This window comes from Camellia sinensis, chromosome 10 (assembly GCF_055761805.1).
Source record: "Camellia sinensis isolate YWXY chromosome 10, ASM5576180v1, whole genome shotgun sequence".
Taxonomy (NCBI): domain Eukaryota; kingdom Viridiplantae; phylum Streptophyta; class Magnoliopsida; order Ericales; family Theaceae; genus Camellia; species Camellia sinensis.
In genome coordinates this window covers 76,582,164-76,601,256 of record NC_138970.1, presented here as the reverse complement: position 1 = coordinate 76,601,256, position 19,093 = coordinate 76,582,164, and the positions used below count along the sequence as shown (strand labels likewise).

The window sequence follows — 19,093 nt, the reverse complement described above, 5'->3', positions numbered from 1 at the left end:
GCCTCACGGGTCGAGTGCTTGAGGAATTCCGGCGTCTGTCTCTCAGGATACGACGGTCAAAAACCAGCTACGGCAGAAGCACTTTCTGTCTAGCTTAGCGAACAAAACCATGGCAGCACTCTCTCACTGTAGGAACTTTCTAGCAAATTGACTTGTAAAAAGAAATGCAAAAATTTCTGTGTTTGAGACTTGACAGGAGGGTCTCAATTTATACATGTATAGGGGAGAGAGGAGAAGCCTCTAGCCTTTATGGCTGGTCACTAATGCACCATTAACCTCTGCAATAAAGGCAAGAGTTACAAACTATTAAACTCTGCAATAAAGGTAGAAGTTACAAATCCCATTTACTCTTTCATGAAGCTAACTTCATGGGTCAATTTCTCATTCAATTCTCAGTGGTTTTTGGCCATTCTATTTGTAGTGTAAAGATCTCATTGCAAAATATCTAGACCCACTTGGACCCAACACAATAGAAGGATTGGGACCCACTTTAATATTTAATTAAAGTCACCAACAAACCATTTTTTCCAACAATCCCCCACATGAATAAAAATTTACCGAATGACTCAACAAACGAACATTGTTCAACAATAAAGACTTGGAGAGAGTTCAACGGACTAACTCCGACATCAGAGAAGGTAGCTTTTGGCTTTGAACCTCTCCCAGTGAAAACCTATCAAGTTTACTGGCTGATCAGTGAATATGACATCTTGAACTGCTCTGCCGTTTATGTAAACTGAGACAATAGATCTCACACGGGAATTACTCCTACCACCATTCTGTTCTCACTAGTGTGCCCTGTATGGCCCTGGGCACTAGCCTGATTCAACGAGTGGTTTCAAAGAATCTTGGCCTGCCCAATTCTTCTAAAAGCGGCCCCATTTCACACTCACATAGGTGACTCTACTTGAGTATCCTGCTATACTCAGCTCAACAACTTAATACATTAGAGTCATTAAAAGCTCAGCTTAACCTCCACACTTGTAGGTATCACTGATAGAAGGAATGGCTGGAGGTTTAACCTCCTCAGTGACATACCACCGTTACACGCAATTAGGTTGTCCCATTGAACCTAGATCTTGGGATCTCCAGTCAACTAGGTTGGGTTTTCATTCCGGTAACTTTCAAAGGCCTCAACCCCATTCCTTTTGACGATGTCTCGACCAACACTCGTTTAACCCTTTGGTTAGCGGATCCACAAAGTTGTCCTTAGACTTTACATAGTCTATAAAGACAACTCCATTTGAGAGTAGTTGTCGAATGAAATTATGTCAACGACAGATATGTCTAGACTTTCCATTATACATATAACTCTGTGCCCTACTAATTGCAGGTTGGCTATCACAATGTATGCAAATAGCTGGCACAGGTTTAGACCAACGTGGCAAATCTTCAATGAAATGGCAAAGCCATTCAGCTTTTCCCGCTGCTTTATCAAAAGCAATAAACTCTGATTCCATCGTAGATCTAGATATACACATTTGCTTGGAAGATTTCCAAGATACAGCTGCCCTACCAAGAGTGAACACAAATCCACTAGTGGACTTTGAGTCCTTTATATCTGATATCCAATTCGTGTCACTATAGCCTTCTAGCACCGCTGGATATCGAGTATAATGCAACCCATAATCCCGAGTGTAGCGTAAATATCTTAACACCTGCACAATGTCCTTCCAATAAAAAGCATCGGGATTACTTGTGTATCTACTAAGCCTGCTAACCGAGTAAGCTACATCCGGCCTAGTACAACTCATCAGATACATCAAACTGCCAATGACCCTAGAATATTCTAGCTAAGAGACACTCTCATCATTATTCTTGGTCAAGTGTAGACTAATGTCTACCGGTGTCCTAGACACACTTGTATCTGATTTGCCAAATTTCTTAAGTATCTTCTCAACATAGTGAGACTGAGAAAGTGTAGTTCCACTAGATGTTCTGGTAATCTTAATACCTAGAATAACATCTGCAAGGCCCATATCTTTCATGTCAAATTTTGAGTTTAACAATCTCTTGGTAGTTTGAACCATTTCATCATTACGACCAACAATAAGTATGTTGTCTACATATAGACACAAAATGACATAACCTCTGCCAGTGTCTTTAACATATATGCACTTGTCACACTCGTTGATTCTAAATCCATTTAACAATGTAGCGTTGTCAAACTTCTTATGCCATTGCTTAGGAGCTTGCTTCAAACCATACAATGATTTGACAAGCTTACAGACTTTCTTACTTTGTCCTGGAGCTGAAAACCCCTCGGGTTGCTCCATGTAGATTTCTTCATTCAAATCTCTATTTAAGAAAACTGTCTTTACATCCATCTGATGTATCTCCAGACCACGTAGCATTGCTATCGCAATCACCATGCGAATGGATGTAATCCTTGTCACAGGTGAATATGTATCAAAATAATCTAGGCCTTCTCTCTGCCTGTATCCTTTGATAACGAGTCTAGCTTTATACATATCAATTGACCGTTTCATCTTTCTTTTAAAGATCCACTTACTCCCCAAGGACTTACTGCCTAGGGGTAGATTAACCAACTCTCAAGTATAATTCTGCAAGATGGAGTCAATTTCACTCTTAATTGCTTCTTTCCACAAAGGACTTTTAGGTGAAGTCATATCGTCATGGAAAGTTCGAGGTTCTCCATCTAACATATAAGTCAAAAAATCCGGACCAAAGGACTTTGCAGTCCTAGCCCTCTTACTCCTTCTTAGCTTATCTACATCTTCGGCTTGATCACCAACTTGATCACACAAGTGATCATTTGTTTGATTAGCTATGTAATCATTGTCACCCTCAACCTCTTTCATGGATCTCGAAATATATTTTCAAAAAAAGATGCATTTCTTGATTCCATGATAGTATTCTTGTGTATATCTGGAATAGCAGACTGAACCACAAGAAATTGATATGCACTACTATATTGTGCATAACCGTTGAATACAAAGTCAACGGATTTTTAGGCTTATCCTAACCTTCTTGGGTTTAGGTATTCCCGCCTTTTGCATGACACCCCCACATTTGTAGAATTTATACAAAGGCTTTTGGCCTTTTCCGAAAATTCATATAGGGTCTTTAAACAATTCCTTGTGTCACAATGATTATGAAACTCTCAAAATCATATCACAGTAAATACATTTCCAGAATGTCATCAACCGAATTAGGCACCCAAATAGTCTTACTATTAGGAAACACAAATCCAGTGTTCAATAGTCTACTATATGGAACTTCATAACATGGCCAGTAGTCTTATCACTAGGAATCACTAATTTCTCGGCATGTGGTCAGTAGACTTTCTACTACAAGGAATCACAATGTCTTAACTTGTGATCAGTAGTCACTTTACTACTAGGAATCACAACATCCTGACATAGGATTAATAGACTCTTTCATTACTAGGAATCATCATGTCTTGACATATGACCAGTAGCCTTTCCACTACTAGGAACCATAATATCTTGACATGTGATCAGTAATCTGTTCACTACTAGGAACTACAATCTCATAACTGTATAGCCAGTGGTCTAACACCTCCTAGGAACCACCAATTTTCTATCTCTGTGATCAGTGATCTTGTACTCACTAGGAGCCACCAATTTAAGAATATGTTTGGAATTTAAAAATCCAAAAAATATTCACCCACTATAACAGATTGTCTCATCTTTGCTTTCAAGCAAAGTCACATAGCAATCAGAAATGCTATAAATAACACAAGGATACCATACTAATTGTCTCTGATCAATTCAGAGATATTTTAATGCAATCTTATGATTTCCTTTAATCATACTTGATCTCTCAAGATCTTCCTTTAAGAATCTCACGAGGCTAAGGTTGTCAAGTGGAACAACATTTCTGTTCGTCACATTTTGAAGCCATTTTTGAAACATCACAACAGAATTTCACTTCTGTGATTCCAGAAATTAAACTTAACCCTTAGAAAATCCCTCAGATGAAAATTTAATTCAAAACTAGTCTCACCATTTAACTGAGAATCAAACATGGTCAAGAATGTTCCCAGGAAGACTGGAGGGGTCACATCAGTTCCACTTAAAACCCAGTTAACCTTTTGACAAGACATCCAAGAGCATGTTGACTCCTAGTCCATGGGAAATAATTTTAAAATTAAGATTTTCAAGGGATAAACCAGGTTATAACAAACCAATTTCCAAGCAAATAAAATTTGCTACCAGAATTTCACCACTCATAAAAGTTAACCGGTACTCCCAGAACTGAGCCCATGATTTCTGAATAAAAATCAAAGATATTTTAGCTAATGCTAAAATTGGATTTCTTTTCTCAAAACCACAACACTTTGGAAATAATCAGATTATAAATCAAAACACTTTGGAAATAATCAGATTATAATCAAAGATTTTCTCCAAACTTAGTTTTCCAACACTTTGGGAATAAAATGATTAAACCCAGATACTTCCTCAAACCCCAAAGGTTTGAAACCAAATCCGTCTTAGTTGTCAATTCTGAACAAATAAGAACTACTCTTTAGCTAAGGCTAAACACTTTGGTTTCTATTACAGAAAATCAAACAAAATTCCAAACTTACAAGCAATTTAAAAATTGTTACAACCAAATACATGCATATAAAATGCTTCTAATAATACAAGCAAATAAAACTTGCTACTACAAATTAGTAAACAAACCAACTAAATCTCAAGCAAAAAATGCTTCAACCATTTAAATAAAATAGCCAATCCATAAGGATTCTATTTAGTCCAAAAGCCTTTCCACGCTTAGGTATTCCTATTCAACACAAAAGTTAGTAGTCCAAACATTTTTTATTTTTACATCCCAAATACTATTTATTTGGTTTTGTATTTGTTTTTCTATTCCCTTTTGCATAAGTATTCATGTAAAGAAAGTTAGCAGAAAAAACTACAACAAAATACAAACAAATAAACTAAGCAAAAAAATAAATATAATAAATAATTGAAACCATTTTAAACTAATAACTCCAAATAAATAAGTTAAATTCAAAGTTAATGCACCCAATTAAATAATTCAGATTAAGGCACCCAATTAAATTCAGAATATTCATGTACATAAATTCATATGAGTTACAAAACTCTATAACTCCAAAATACATTAAACTAAAATTAATAGGCAAGAATTATAAATAATTGTTAGAAACCAATAACCATTTAGCAATTAACATGCAAAAAATTCTAAAGATTAAATCATATAAGAAAACTAAAAGCTAGAAACTAAATAACATGTCAAAACTTGCATAATTTACAAGCATTGAATTTCAAGGAAAAAACCAGTGGACTAAAAACCATAAAATTGAAAGTCTATGAGCATACGTAAATTTATATATATATATAAAAAAAAAAAATTCAACAGTGGGCACCGTTGTAATAGGCAGCAAGCACATCTGTTCTATTGTTTATTTATTATTATATTACCAAACATGCAACTAAAATCAGAACATGACAAACTCAAAAGTCATGCAAATCATATTAAAAAAAACTGGAAACAATTAACCATAAATTATCTAATAAACGTAAACTAATTATCTAATAAATTGGATTGCAACCATAGACAATGAGAAGTAAAACAATAGCATGCAATCTTATGAATCTAATTATATAATTTATGAAAACATCAAAAATCTGTTTTAAGCTTGTTGTTCAAATTGGGAAATTAAATAAATAGATTCATGAATAAATTTAAAAAAAAAAATACCGAGAACACATGCTGAGAATTACAACAGAAATATACAATACAATAAAATGGTAAAGAAAGCAAACCGAAGCCTGCACGGTAGTAGTTTCCTTAAAACAGATTTCGCCGCCTCACGGGTCGAGTGCTTGAGGAATTCCGGCATCTGTCTCCCAGGATACGATGGTCAAAAACCAGCTACGACAGAAGCACTTTCTGTCTAGCTTAGCGAACAAAACCATGGCAGCACTTTCTCACTGTAGGAACTTTCTAGCAAACTGACTTGTAAAATGGAAGCAAAAATTTCTGTGTTTGAGACTTGACGGGAGGGTCTCAATTTATACATATATAGGGAAGAGAGGAAAAGCCTCCAGCCTTTATGGCTTGTCACTAATGCACCATTAACCTCTATAATAAAGGTAGGAGTTACAAACTTCATTAATGCACTATTAAACTCTGCAATAAAGGTAGAAGTTACAAACCCCATTAACTCTTTCATGAAGCTAACTTCATGGGGCAATTTCTCATTCAATTCTCAATAGTTTTTTGCCATTCTATTTGTAGAGTAAATATCTCATTGCAAAGTATCTAGACCCACTTGAACCCAACATAATAGACGATTGAGACCCACTTTAATATTTAATTAAAATTACCAAAAAACTATTTTTTCCAACAGTTGGTTTCATAGCAAATTCAAAAAATAGAGCTTTAGAGCAATTTTTTCACAACCTGGGTGCTTTGATATCAATTTGTTGTGCCCAAGGCCCACGAACAAACACAAACAAGAAACCAAACAAAGAACTCACAAAGATTTACGTGGTTCGGCATATCGCCTAAGTCTATGGCAGCGAAATTTTCACTAAACTGAATAAAGATATTATAAGGCTATGTCTCTCTCCAAACCTTACCTCACTCACTCTCTTTCTAACACTCTTGGTGAAGGCTTCATGCTCTTGACTTGCTTGTTCTTGCTTCTCACTCACTTGATGATTTGTTCCCTTCTTGAACCCCTATTTATACATAGCTTTAGGAACAATTTGGTAACTTGGCCATGGCAACTTGCTTGCAAGTTGGCTTGCACATTGCAAAATTTCTCTGAGTCGAATTTTCTTTATGAAAATATTAAGAAACTTTAACTACTATGAAAATATTGTATGTCCTTTATTTTATAAAATCTTAATATCAACGATCTTTAAAAAAAAAAAATCCTCATTATAAAATCGAGTATTTTTTAAGTGATTATAAGATGGTCACATATGCTCTCTCATGTCCGTTATTTCTCGGCCATTAGATGCGTTGTAATCTTTATCCCAATTGGTCCCTACATTTTTAAGATAACTGAAGGGCAATTAGTTCCTAGTCCAAAAATTCAACCAAACTCATTTCTTTAAAAATAAATGTTTGATCTTGGCCTGAGTCTAATACTTTTTTTCTTTTTTTCTTTTCTTATTCAATATTTTAGAACAAGCAATGCTAGTGTTAAACTAGGAATTGCTTCTTCACAAAAAAAAAAATAATAATAAAATAAAATAAAATAAAAAATAAAAAAGAAATTCTTTTTATTATATCTCTTTAGTTACAAGACTAGAGCTTAATCAATTAAAACGTTGCCAAACAAACATTTTTCGAAAAACTAACTAGTGTCACAAAATAGGGGGCCGAATTAGTGACTTTTATCAGTTTGGTATAGTATGAGCAAAAAATTACAATAGGATTTGGCTTATTGAAACTCGATTTGTTATGCAAAGGCATATCTAAACTTAATTTTTTGTTAATGCCCACTAAATCTATAATGTGAATATGGTTAATAGCACAAGTTGGATAACACGGCTAAATAAAGCACCAAAATGTTTTCATTAAAATGAGAAAGAATGATAATAATACATGGACAGAGTTCACAACAAAAATGTCCATTCTAGTGTTGTTCTATGTATTCATGCCCTCCAGCTAGAAATATAAAAATAAAAAGTAATAATAACAAATGAAAGGTGGATGTTAACAATAATGTGTATTAATAACTCTTTGTCTTCATCAATTACTTGTATTTATGCTTTCTATTAGAAACTATGGGCGCTTATAGAGGTAGATCTCTCGATCGTGGAGTGGTTGTAGTGGTCTTGCATTTTCCTCTGCATACTGCAAATGAAATTAATCATGAAATATATGTCAATGCCTTCATTAATTTTGAACTATTGATATGAAACATAATCATAACAAGTTTAAGCAACAAAAAAGTATTTTGAAAACAAAATGTGCAGATCAGATTTATTTTGAATGTATTCCGCATCACACCAAATTTGAATCTATATCCTATACTTCATTTTTGAGATATTTTCAAAATATGTTATTGAAATATATAGTTTTTTTTTTTATTTTTTTTTTTATCAGTAATGAAGTAATTATTTGCAAAGTTAAATTAGATATTTTGGAGAAAAAATTGTTTAGTTAACGAGTGCACAAAAAAGCCTTTGTTAATGAAATTTAAAACGGTTGTACATTTTTATTGCATGCACTATCGTGAAAAAATGCACAGCAATTTCAAACATGTTTTTTCACAGCAATTTCAAACATGTTACCAAGTTTGTTTAGAACATTCGTTAATAAAATTCTTAAAAGAGTCAACTTGCACAAAAATTTGTACAATAGAAAGAGAGGATGCAACACAAAATTCCCTCACTCTCTATTTTGTTCATACTTGTGTAAATTTTCTATACAAGTAACACAGTTGTAACTACTTATATCATGAGCAGCCTCTCTGAGTAACTTCATTTGTTCTCTTGAAACAGTCATCACCTAATTCAAAAGAATTGAAATTTAGGTCAAAAATGTCATTGTACAGGCTTTGAAAGAGAAAAGGACCAGGTAAAAGCTATGGCTAGTTAGGAACTTTAAAGGTTAATGAGAAGCCTTACCTTTTTATTAATGGTCCAAACAACACCTTCAGTGCAAGGAGGAACAGTGAGTGATCCCATGTATCTGTAATATCTTTTGCCACCCATTTTAATTTCTCTTGGATCAATCACCCCAGAGTGTCTCTCTTCCTTCATATCAATCATATCTAATATATTCCTCGGCAACTGAAAATCAAAGTACACACAACCCATTAGAAACCAAAAAAACAAAAAAGAAGTAAAATTATATAAGACTTGACCTCGTTTGGAAACATACTATTTTAGTAATTTTTTAACTTTTTGACTAAAATATGAGGTAAAAAAATTAGTATATTTGGAATGACTTTTTGATTTTTTATGAAAAGATGTGTAAAAAGTAGAGAGAAAATAGAATCTTTGACTCTTTGGTATAGATTATAGTCTTTTTGATTTTTTTAGTAACTTTTTGACTATTAAGCTAAAACAAACATATTCCAAACGAGGCCTTAGAATCTAAATTATTCATTATTTTTTGGGGCAAATTATGACTGTAGTCATTGTAATTTCAAATGGCTTGATTTTAACCTTAAATTTATGACTTATTTCAATTTGGTCCAATTGATAACAACTCTTAGTTTTTTATTTTATTTTATTTTATTTTTTATATTTATTTATAGAAAATATGCACGTAAGTGATATTTGTGATATTTTAAGGACAAAATTATAAATTTACTCAAGCCAGTGAGTTAATTGCAACCAATTTCAACCAATTCACTGAAAATTCTCTATCAAAAGTACTAACGACATTATCAATTGGATCAAATTGACACAAAATCTAAAATTAAGTATCAAAATTAAATCAATTGAAAATATAGGGACCAAAATGACGTAAAAAACAAAATAGAGGGATTTCCAGTGTAATTCGTCCTAGTTTTCAAATAAAAAATATTAATCAATACAAAGTAAAGTGGTGTAAGAAACCTGACCTAATCCAACCAATGAATATAGTTGGTTGCTTTGATAAACTGGGTGGGCAATGTGCAGAAGGATCTATTCCTAGTTTAAGAAACATGACCAAATCTAACCAATGTTTCTAAAAAATGTCACCTAGAAATTAATTCAGTTCAAAATAAGGACAAGGTTTATTGAATGTCATTATTGATTTCCCTGACAACTTACAAGATTTTCACAGTTCATATAATGCATCAAATTTGACGAAGTAGTCAAAGTTTAAGGGGAAAAAAAGAAAAAAAGATTGTCATTTGACATCATGCTCTGCCCATGTTTGTGAGGTTTGATAATGAAGATGATTACCTGAGAGAGAAAAGAGTCAGGTCGACCAATCCTGTAGAGGACCCCAATAACAGCAATCTTATCCTCACCGTTCTCTTGTGGGTTTACATGTACCAAGTGCAGTTCCATGGCATACCTATTATTATTATTCACAAACATTAATTATACCCTTCCTTCCCTAGTTGTTGATACATACTAAAATACTACTATGAGAGAGAGAGAGAGAGAGAGAGAGAGAGAGAGAGAGAGAGAGAGAGCTTCTGCCATTGATGGAGTGCTCTGAAGGGGAGTGCCAGTGGCCTTGTTGGAGTTGGTACTCAGTGCCATTGATCTTAATTGATCCAGCTTCACCAACAGTCCATTGAACCTACATATATGGACATGAAATTTAGTATAAATATAAAAGATGTGACTGCTAGCTAGTTACTTCAACAACCCATGTAACAAAAACATTAATTCATGTCTTCTGTCAACAAATGAAGATCAATTGCATTGGAGGGCTCATATTTGGGGCGGGGGGTTTGTAATTTCTTCCTCACCGATATATCATGGCCTCTGTTCTTGACAGTTGCATTGGAAGGCTTGTAATTATTCACTGACTCCCTTGATTTTCTGATTATTTTCACCCTCTTATTCACCATATCGATTGGAGACTGCATTTCTCCATGCTTACAAGCTGCCCATTCTTCCTTTTATCTCTCCCCATCGCTCCGGACCCTTTTTGCTTCCTTTGGCATAATCAAACTCTTTCTCATCCTCTGCACCATTCAATTCACACATTGAATACATCAAAACCAACAATACATATTGGTAAGGAACAAAAATCAAATGAATTGAAAACAATCAAGCACATATATATGTGTATGCCATTACCAACTTCTTGAGCTTTGACTGATGTTGTTTGCCAGAAAAGAAGCAAAAAGAGAATAGACCCCAAAATGAAAATGGAGTTGCTTTGTTGCTTCATGTTTGAATTTGATAGGTAAAGTATATTGAAGGTAAGAGAGGGTGTGAGAGACTGATCAAATTGTTTGATAAGAGATTGTAAGATCAGAGGCCTCTCTTATGTCTTTATATATAACACTGCACATAAGGGTCTTTATATTATGTGGTGATGGAAGGGGGAGTTTCCTCCAAGGTTCTTGAATTCAACATGTAGGAATATGTTTAGACATAGGAATATAACATGTATGAACATAGGAATATGTTTAAATAAAAGTGTGTGGCCACATTGTTATTTATTTATTTATTTTAATGTAAAATTGTTATTTGAATAGTATGAAAAGGAAAACGAGTAAGCTAAGCTGAACATAAAAAATAAGGGAAAATCGGTTTAAGGTCCCTATCTAACTTTTAGTAATGGAGTAGGTCCACAATGTGTTCTTTTGTAGCCTAAGGTCCCTCAATATTATTTTAAAGTGTAAAATACCTGTCTTACCCTTGTTTATAATATACGTTGTTTTGAATTTGGCAGCTAATGATCATATTGATATTTTGTGGGAGATTACGTGAGGATGAACTTGACGATTCAGATTTTTGTGGAGATTTTCTAGGGTTTTTGTAGGTGTTGAAATCCTATTCGTTGTTTGTAGGTGTTGAAATCCTGTACGAGTTGAAATCATGTTCGTTGTTTGTAGGTGTTGATCGATCGTGTAGGAGTTCAAATCTGGTTCATTGTGTTTGATTTGATTTCATGTGGAGTTGAATTAGATAAGTTTTCAATTTTTGATTTGATTTGATTGTGTAGGTGTTGAATTAGGTTTTTGTTTTTAGTTTTGATCAATGTGAGAGAGACGAACTCAGTGTTGTTGTTTTTGATTTTTGAAGTTAATTTTTCATTATCTATTTTGATGAATTTTCGATAGAGTTGATTTTGATTTTTGGAGTTGCTTTTTCATTCTCTGTCAACATGGTTATGAGTTGCTTTTTGGTGCTCTGTTTTTCTGCGTTTTTGTGCTCTGTTTTTTGTTCACTTTGCATTTTTTGTGTAGTGCAGAGAAAATTGCAGGTTTGTTACTATAATTGAACTCAAATCACAGAGAAAATTGTAAGCTTGTAGTGCAGTGAAAATCATAGAGAAAATTGTAAGTAGGCAGAGAAATTTACAGATGTAGCAATAGAGTAGTAAGTGTTTTGTTTTTTTTTTTAAATTTTTTGAATTGAATGTTTTGTGAACATAACAGATCTTCTCTGTGATTTTTTTATGTGCTTGTGTTTAATATATTTTTGTCTTTTGATCTTAATGTGTTTTTGTTTTTGTTATATTGAAACTGAATATAAGTTCACAAATTTCTCTGGACTTTTCTTTGGAGTCCAGAGAAAATCATATGATTGTATTACAAATGATAAGTATTACAAATTTCTCTGGACTTATATGTTGTGTTTTTATGTGTTTTTATATGTTTGCACTTTTCAAAGTTTTCTGATATGTTTTCTTTGCACTTTTCATTTTTTTTTTTTTGCACTATTCATATTTCTGGACTTTTCTTTGTAGTATAGAGAAAATCGTAGGTTTGTTATTATAATCCAATGAAAATGATAGAGAAAATGTTAAGCTTGTAGTTGAGTGAAAATCACCCTTAAAGTTGGTGTCTTGATCTTGATGCTTATTGCTTCTTCAACTTGAACTTGTTTTTTTTGTGGTGTTCTGGTGCTGCTGCTGCGTTTTGATCTAAGATCATAAGACGCAGACACAGAGACTTTTGGTTTCTTTTTCGGGGTCTCTGGGGTTGTGCTGCTTCTGCACTTTGCCATTTCTATAGAATGAAAACATAAACATTAAATCGCAGAGAAAATCACAAGGTAGCAATGATTACACAACAGAGAAAATTACAAGGTAGCAACATAAACATGACAGAGAAAATTACACAACAGAGAAATTTTGAGGAAATGGAGCATTGAACAAAATAAATATGCCAGAGAAAATTAGACACAAGACATAAACATAATGTGGCCAGAGAAAATTATAAATGCTGCCAGAGAAAATTAGACACACAAGTAAGAAACGTAATTTGGCCAGAGAAAATTATAAATGCCAGAGAAAATTAGCCACACCAATAGAGTAGTAAGCCACAGATAATTTGCTTGAGAAAATAATGAAGAAACATAAACATGTCAGATAAAATTACACAATAGAGAAACACAAATGTAGCAAGCCAGAGAAATTTACAAAAACAAGAACACAAGAAGCTTCAATAAGAAGCCCCAAATGCACAAAAAGCAGTTCAATTTTGACAGTTGGAAGGAAAGCAACCCATCATCAGTTGGAAGCAAAGAAATTCTAGACTTCCAAAGAATTTCTCTGGATTCAACCCAGAGAACATTCAAATTTCTCTAGTCCATCATCAGTTGGAAGCAAAGAAATTCTGGACTTCCAAAGAATTTCTCTGGATTCAACCCAGAGAAAATTCAAATTTCTCTGGTCCAGAATTTCTCTGGAATGATAAAACTCTAATTTGATCAATTTGTCATTGGTTTTGCTGCTACTGATTCAATCACAATTTCCTGCACAAACAAATTAATAGTTCTTCTATGAGTTTGTGATAGATTTTCTTTAAACTTAATGGTATGAATTTCTCTGGGTTGAATCCAGAGAAAATTCAAATTTCTCTGGATCACTTTAAGCCTTCCTCTACTACTGCCTCTTCCTCAAGCTTCTTTTTCCAATATTCTTCAAGTAGGGGTCCAAATATTGCTTTTCCAGAAACAACTCCAATTCTACTAAACCCAAAAAATCAAAAGATGTTATATTCAACACTCAGAGAAATTTTGAACTTGAAGATGTTATATTCAACACTGGATATATATATATGCTGACATTGTATATATATATATGTATGTATCATATATATATATATATATGTTTGCAACCATAGATAAGATAACTAAAAGTGACTGTTTGATTATGGTTGCAAATGGTCTTAATTGATTAATTATCATATATATACTAATCAAGACAGTAAGCAACAGATTGTGTATATATATATATATACATATATATATATATATATATATACATCTATCAACTCCACTCCACTCTGTTTGTTTACCCAGAAAATCAAATTTGCCAAACTTAGTGCTTTTGTTTTGCTGAATTTGTTTTCGTACTCGCCGGAAAATACCCAACACCAGTACCAGCATCACAAAGGAGAATATCCAGTGGACAGGTCAAAAAAATCAACTCATTTGAAGACGAACAGACGTAGGGTATTTTGGTCCAAGAAATTGATAAAATGCGCGGGTACTTTGGTTAGGGACCTGAGGCAGTATTACATCTTTTAATGTCCTTTATACAGAAAATTGTTATTATTAGGGAGCTTAAAAAAAAAACCCCAAAAAATAATACTAAAATAAAAGTAAAAGTTGAAGAAAAAGGTAACCGAGTAAGCGAACATGAAGGAGATCGAAGGAAAATCGGATAAATTATAAATATATTTCTTAAGATTTGATTAAAACACGAATCATTTTTCTGATTTTAAAAATTATATTTCACCTGTAAAATTTCTAATTTGATAAAAAAATTGCCCTTTTATCAATAAATCATGAAGTCAATCAACCATTTTTAATGATGTTAGAAATATATTTCAATTAATAATTTAAGTAATTTATTATGATATAGGAAATCAATTATAAATTTTATTTTTTCAGTTAATTCTGTTAAATAAAAAATTATGATAAGAGAATATTTGTAATTTTTTAAATCACAAAGAACAATCTATACTTTAAGTAAATCTTGATGGTATATTTGTAAGTTACCCAAAATCTTAGATGAAGCTTCCATCCAGTTCAGAAATTGGATTAAAGGATCCAAATAAAGAGATGCAGATTTATTCGGAGTCCACTTGATAATCTGAATAATTTATCTTTTAATGTTTTTCAAGTATTTTATTCATATAAAAAAAAATCAAATTCGTGAGATTGGATAACATTATCTTAAAAAAATAACAGTTTATTTTCAAAAGAGATTTTAATCGATAAATCTGATTTAGAAGTGTTCTAAAACAAGAAGTCCATGAATGAATTTTTTAATCCACTTAGTTCCATGTATTTATACTTTTATTCCACATAGTCATTTTTCTTGATTTATACTATTTTCTTAAACTCTTATGCCCTTATATTTAATGTTGGGGAAGGAGAGAGAAGGGAAAAAACCAAGGCATAGGAAATTTCATACATAAATTAAATAACATTGATGTTATTATTTTATATTATTATATAATGTGAATATATTTTTAATTAATAACATTAAAAATAATGTGAACATTCTCTCTCAGGATGTGAACGTTCACAATTCCTTTCTGAAAAATTCTCTCTCATCTAATGTAGTGATGTGATGTGAACGTTCACAATATGTGAACCTTCTTATTTTTAATTGACAATAAATTAAAAATAATGTGAACATTCTCTCATCTGATGTGAACGTTCACAACAACTTTTCAAAAAATTCTCTGTCATCGAATGTAGTGATGTGAACGTTCACAACATGTTATATTTTTAATTGACAACACATTCTTCTTTACAACATGTAGTTGTATGAACGTTCACAACATGTGAATATTTTCTCTCATCTAATGTAGTGATATAAACATTTACATTCGTATGTTTTAGTATGAATATTCACATCATGTAATTGACAACACAATGAGAAAATTCATTTCAAATTAATGTGAATATAATGATGTGAATATTTATTTCAATTTCATAATGTGAATATTCACATGATATAATTGACAACACAATAATAAAAATTCATTTCAAATTAATATGAATATAATGACAGTCAACATCCTGATGCATGTGAACCATCAAAATATAATGACAATCAACATTAAATATCAACATTAATAGGGGGCAAGAGAGATTGGGGGTGTTTTGGTCTTCTTAACTTAAATAGGATCTAATGGAATAGTGAAAAAGAATATAAATTAGATGGAATAAAACTCTTAGCAAGAGGACTTATCAAAAAAGCTCCCTTTTTTAAATCATACTTATTGCTTATTTTTTAAGGGGTCATTTGGTAATGACTTTTTTAGTTAGTTTTTTGACTTTTTTAACTTTTTCAACTTGAAACTTTTTTATTTATTTGGTTTTCTTATTTGGCTTTTTAACTTTGGAATGACAAACTTTTTTGTTCTTTTGTAATTTTTGACTTTTTTTTATTCTTTTGTGATTTTTTAGCTTAGGAAGAAAACCAAATCCGGACTTAGAGTAAATCAAACTTTGTTCATTCGTTTAGGAGTATAACTGAGTGAAAGTGGGTCTATCCGACTGATCTCAACCACCCGTCCATATCGTCTCGTTTACTTTGAACCTCCTAAAGGCTCATATATTGTGATACATTAGGAAAAAGAATCAATAGAACAGGGAGAGGGTACACTTTTAAAAAACTCTAAAACATAAGACATTCACCTTCTCAGAAATGATTATCATCAAAAACAAAAAAAATATATCTTGAATTTTTAACAATTATGTTGAACTTTTTCACATTGATTTACCATTTTTTTAGTAGTTTGTAGCTTATTTATCAACTTATTTACAGTTTCTTATTGGGGTTGGGCTTCCCTCCAGTCCGTGATCAGATTGGAGGGTACTGTTAGACCCGTGAGAACCCACCACAGGTACCGTTTTGATAATCCGAACCGTTCAACGTGTAAAACTTGTCGAGTATTATATGCCTGTAAAAAATCACGTTGATCGGATAATCCGAACCGTTCAATGTGTAAAATCTGCCTTTTTTTATATACAAAACTGATTTGATCATATAACTATCGATATCCGATCAATGTAATTTTTAATAGACATATAGTACTCAATAAATTCTACAAATTAAATAATTCAAATTATTGAAATAGGATCCATAATGAACCGTCACAAACCCAACAATATTCTTTAATCTAATTACGGACTAAAGGAAAACCAGCCCTTCTTATTGTTCTTCTACATTTTAAATATTATTTTAAGTGTTAAGAGTTATTGGAATTATCACTTATATTATATGAGCTAAACTTGAGTGAGATAGAAAAATGGTACAGAATAAATCTAGAACACTATTGAACGTGTGATTCTGGCCACATCTGAATATGATAAAAGATTAGGATAAATTATTAATAGCTCCTAATATTTAGATTGTTTTTGATCAAATTTTATTAAAAATAATTCGTAATAAAATTGTCATTAAAAATATTTTTTTTTTTGAAAATTTTTGCATATATTGTCAAAAATTAACAATTAGTTATTTTTTTTATCACGAGTTTTATAAATTGTCGCCAAAACTTATAATTAGTAACTTTTTGTGACGAATTTTTTAAACCGTCGTTGAAATATGAAAATTAATAAAAAAATTTGTGAATATTTTTTTTTTACTGTCGCTAAAATTTATAATTAGTGATATTTTTTATAACAAAATTTTTAAGTTGCCGTTGAAAATTAACAATTACTGACTTTTTTAATAGTATTTGACAAAAAATTCTATTAATTATAATAAAACTTATTAGAAAATATTTTTCACATATTAAAACGTACATGTAAGTCTCTCAAAAGATTACACATGAGAGAAACACACAACATTGAAAACTTTTTACTCAAAATTAATTGATGTTATTAGCCAGAGCTCTAAAGTATATATGAACAAAATTTGAGTGTTTGAAAGAAGTGATAATGTTGTACTCCGGTTCGAACCCTCGGCGGCCTGCGGCGCGTAGGTGAGCTCCATACAGTGCCCTGGTGGTGGGTCCCCCACATGGTGGGAGTTAATTCCTAACTGACAACCGGTTACCCCACAGGAGGCGTGATGACACCTCAGATCCCTTTTTTCATGATAAAAAAAGAAAAAAAAAGGTGATGATCACAAATAATATATCAAATTGTTTTCTTAGATATGATGCACGTGGATGAAGATTACATTTCGGATATGATCTTTCTGGGGACCCAAAAGCTTTTTTTATTTACGTTAATCAATCATCAGTAGGAGTTTTAAGCATATTCTTTGCCAGCACTTTTATTCTTGATGACTACCAGCACTAGCTTAGACTTGTCTAGTACTAATATAAATTATTGGCGAAGGGTATGACTACCAGCACTAGCTAGACTTGTCTAGTACTAATATAAATTATTGGCGAAGGGTTGGATAATTTCAATTGAACTAAACCCTTTGCCAGCTATCACATACTTGTCCATGGCCCTTTTGCTAATGAAAGTGACATATTATTATTATTATTTATTTTGAGTGTATATATTTCTGTTTATAGTTTATGAAAAAATAATTTAAATAAACTATTATTATAAAATTGAAAAAAAGATATTTGTGCATTTAAATTATGATTTTTTAAAGTGGGTCCATTGTGTTTATTTTCTTTTTATTCTCCCCCTTAAAAAATGTCCCCAAATTAGTCACTTATTGGCCACAAATGGACAAGAAAACAATATCAAAATGACACAAGGTAAAAAAGAATATATATATATATATATATTGTGAAATGTTTGGATAATTATCAAAAGAGATATCATTTTGATTCAAGATAAGAAGATAAGATTGATGGAACAAGGTAGAATAATGGAGATGAGGATGAACTAGGATTGTAATGCCCTCAAGTTTATAAACAATAAATTAGATATGATAAATATACCCAATATGATTAAAAAAAACAAAAAAACAAAAAAAACAAAAAAACAAAAACAAAAACAAAACAAAACAAAAACACTTGGAAAGGGAATTTATTAAAAAATAACAAATATATATATATATATATGAGGGACATGCGAATAAATTTAGGTACTCAGATCATAAATCCAAATTTAGATTTTTTTGGTCCAAAAATGCACGCCCAAAATACTATATTCATAAGGACATGTTTTAATGAAAAGACCAAGCTGCCCATGATCAACACATGGTGTTTGTTGAACTCTTTATAATCAAACCCATCTCTCTCTATATATATATATATCGGTTCAAATTTTTCAAGAATACTGAATAATCACCCTTCTTTACAAGCCCACTCTTTCCTCATCTCTCCTTTCTCTCTCTCTCTCCTCTCTTCCTTTCTTTCCCTTTTTCTACTTTGATCATGATCTCCAATCCAAACCCAAATCTGAATCCAAATCCAAATTCAGAGTAAGAATCGCATTCAAGTTCATCAACAAAAAATTAAAATCCGCCACTCCACGACGGTGTTACCTACCTCCTTTACCTTCTTCCTCATCTTCCATAGTATTAACTCGTTCACCATCTTCTTCAAGACTTCCCA

General features: G+C 32.1%; 1 pseudogene across 1 annotated transcript; it reads right to left on the bottom strand.

Annotated features, from left to right (window-relative positions):
• Nucleotides 1–7,519: 7,519 nt before the first annotated feature.
• On the bottom strand, nt 7,520–11,033 carry LOC114301064 (alpha carbonic anhydrase 7-like; annotated as a pseudogene). The gene is made up of 7 exons (XR_014342209.1): nt 10,725–11,033; nt 10,391–10,609; nt 10,111–10,218; nt 9,873–9,989; nt 8,601–8,765; nt 8,384–8,481; nt 7,520–7,824 (listed from the first exon to the last, which is right to left on the bottom strand). The product of XR_014342209.1 is annotated as an alpha carbonic anhydrase 7-like (transcript).
• Nucleotides 11,034–19,093: the final 8,060 nt, after the last annotated feature.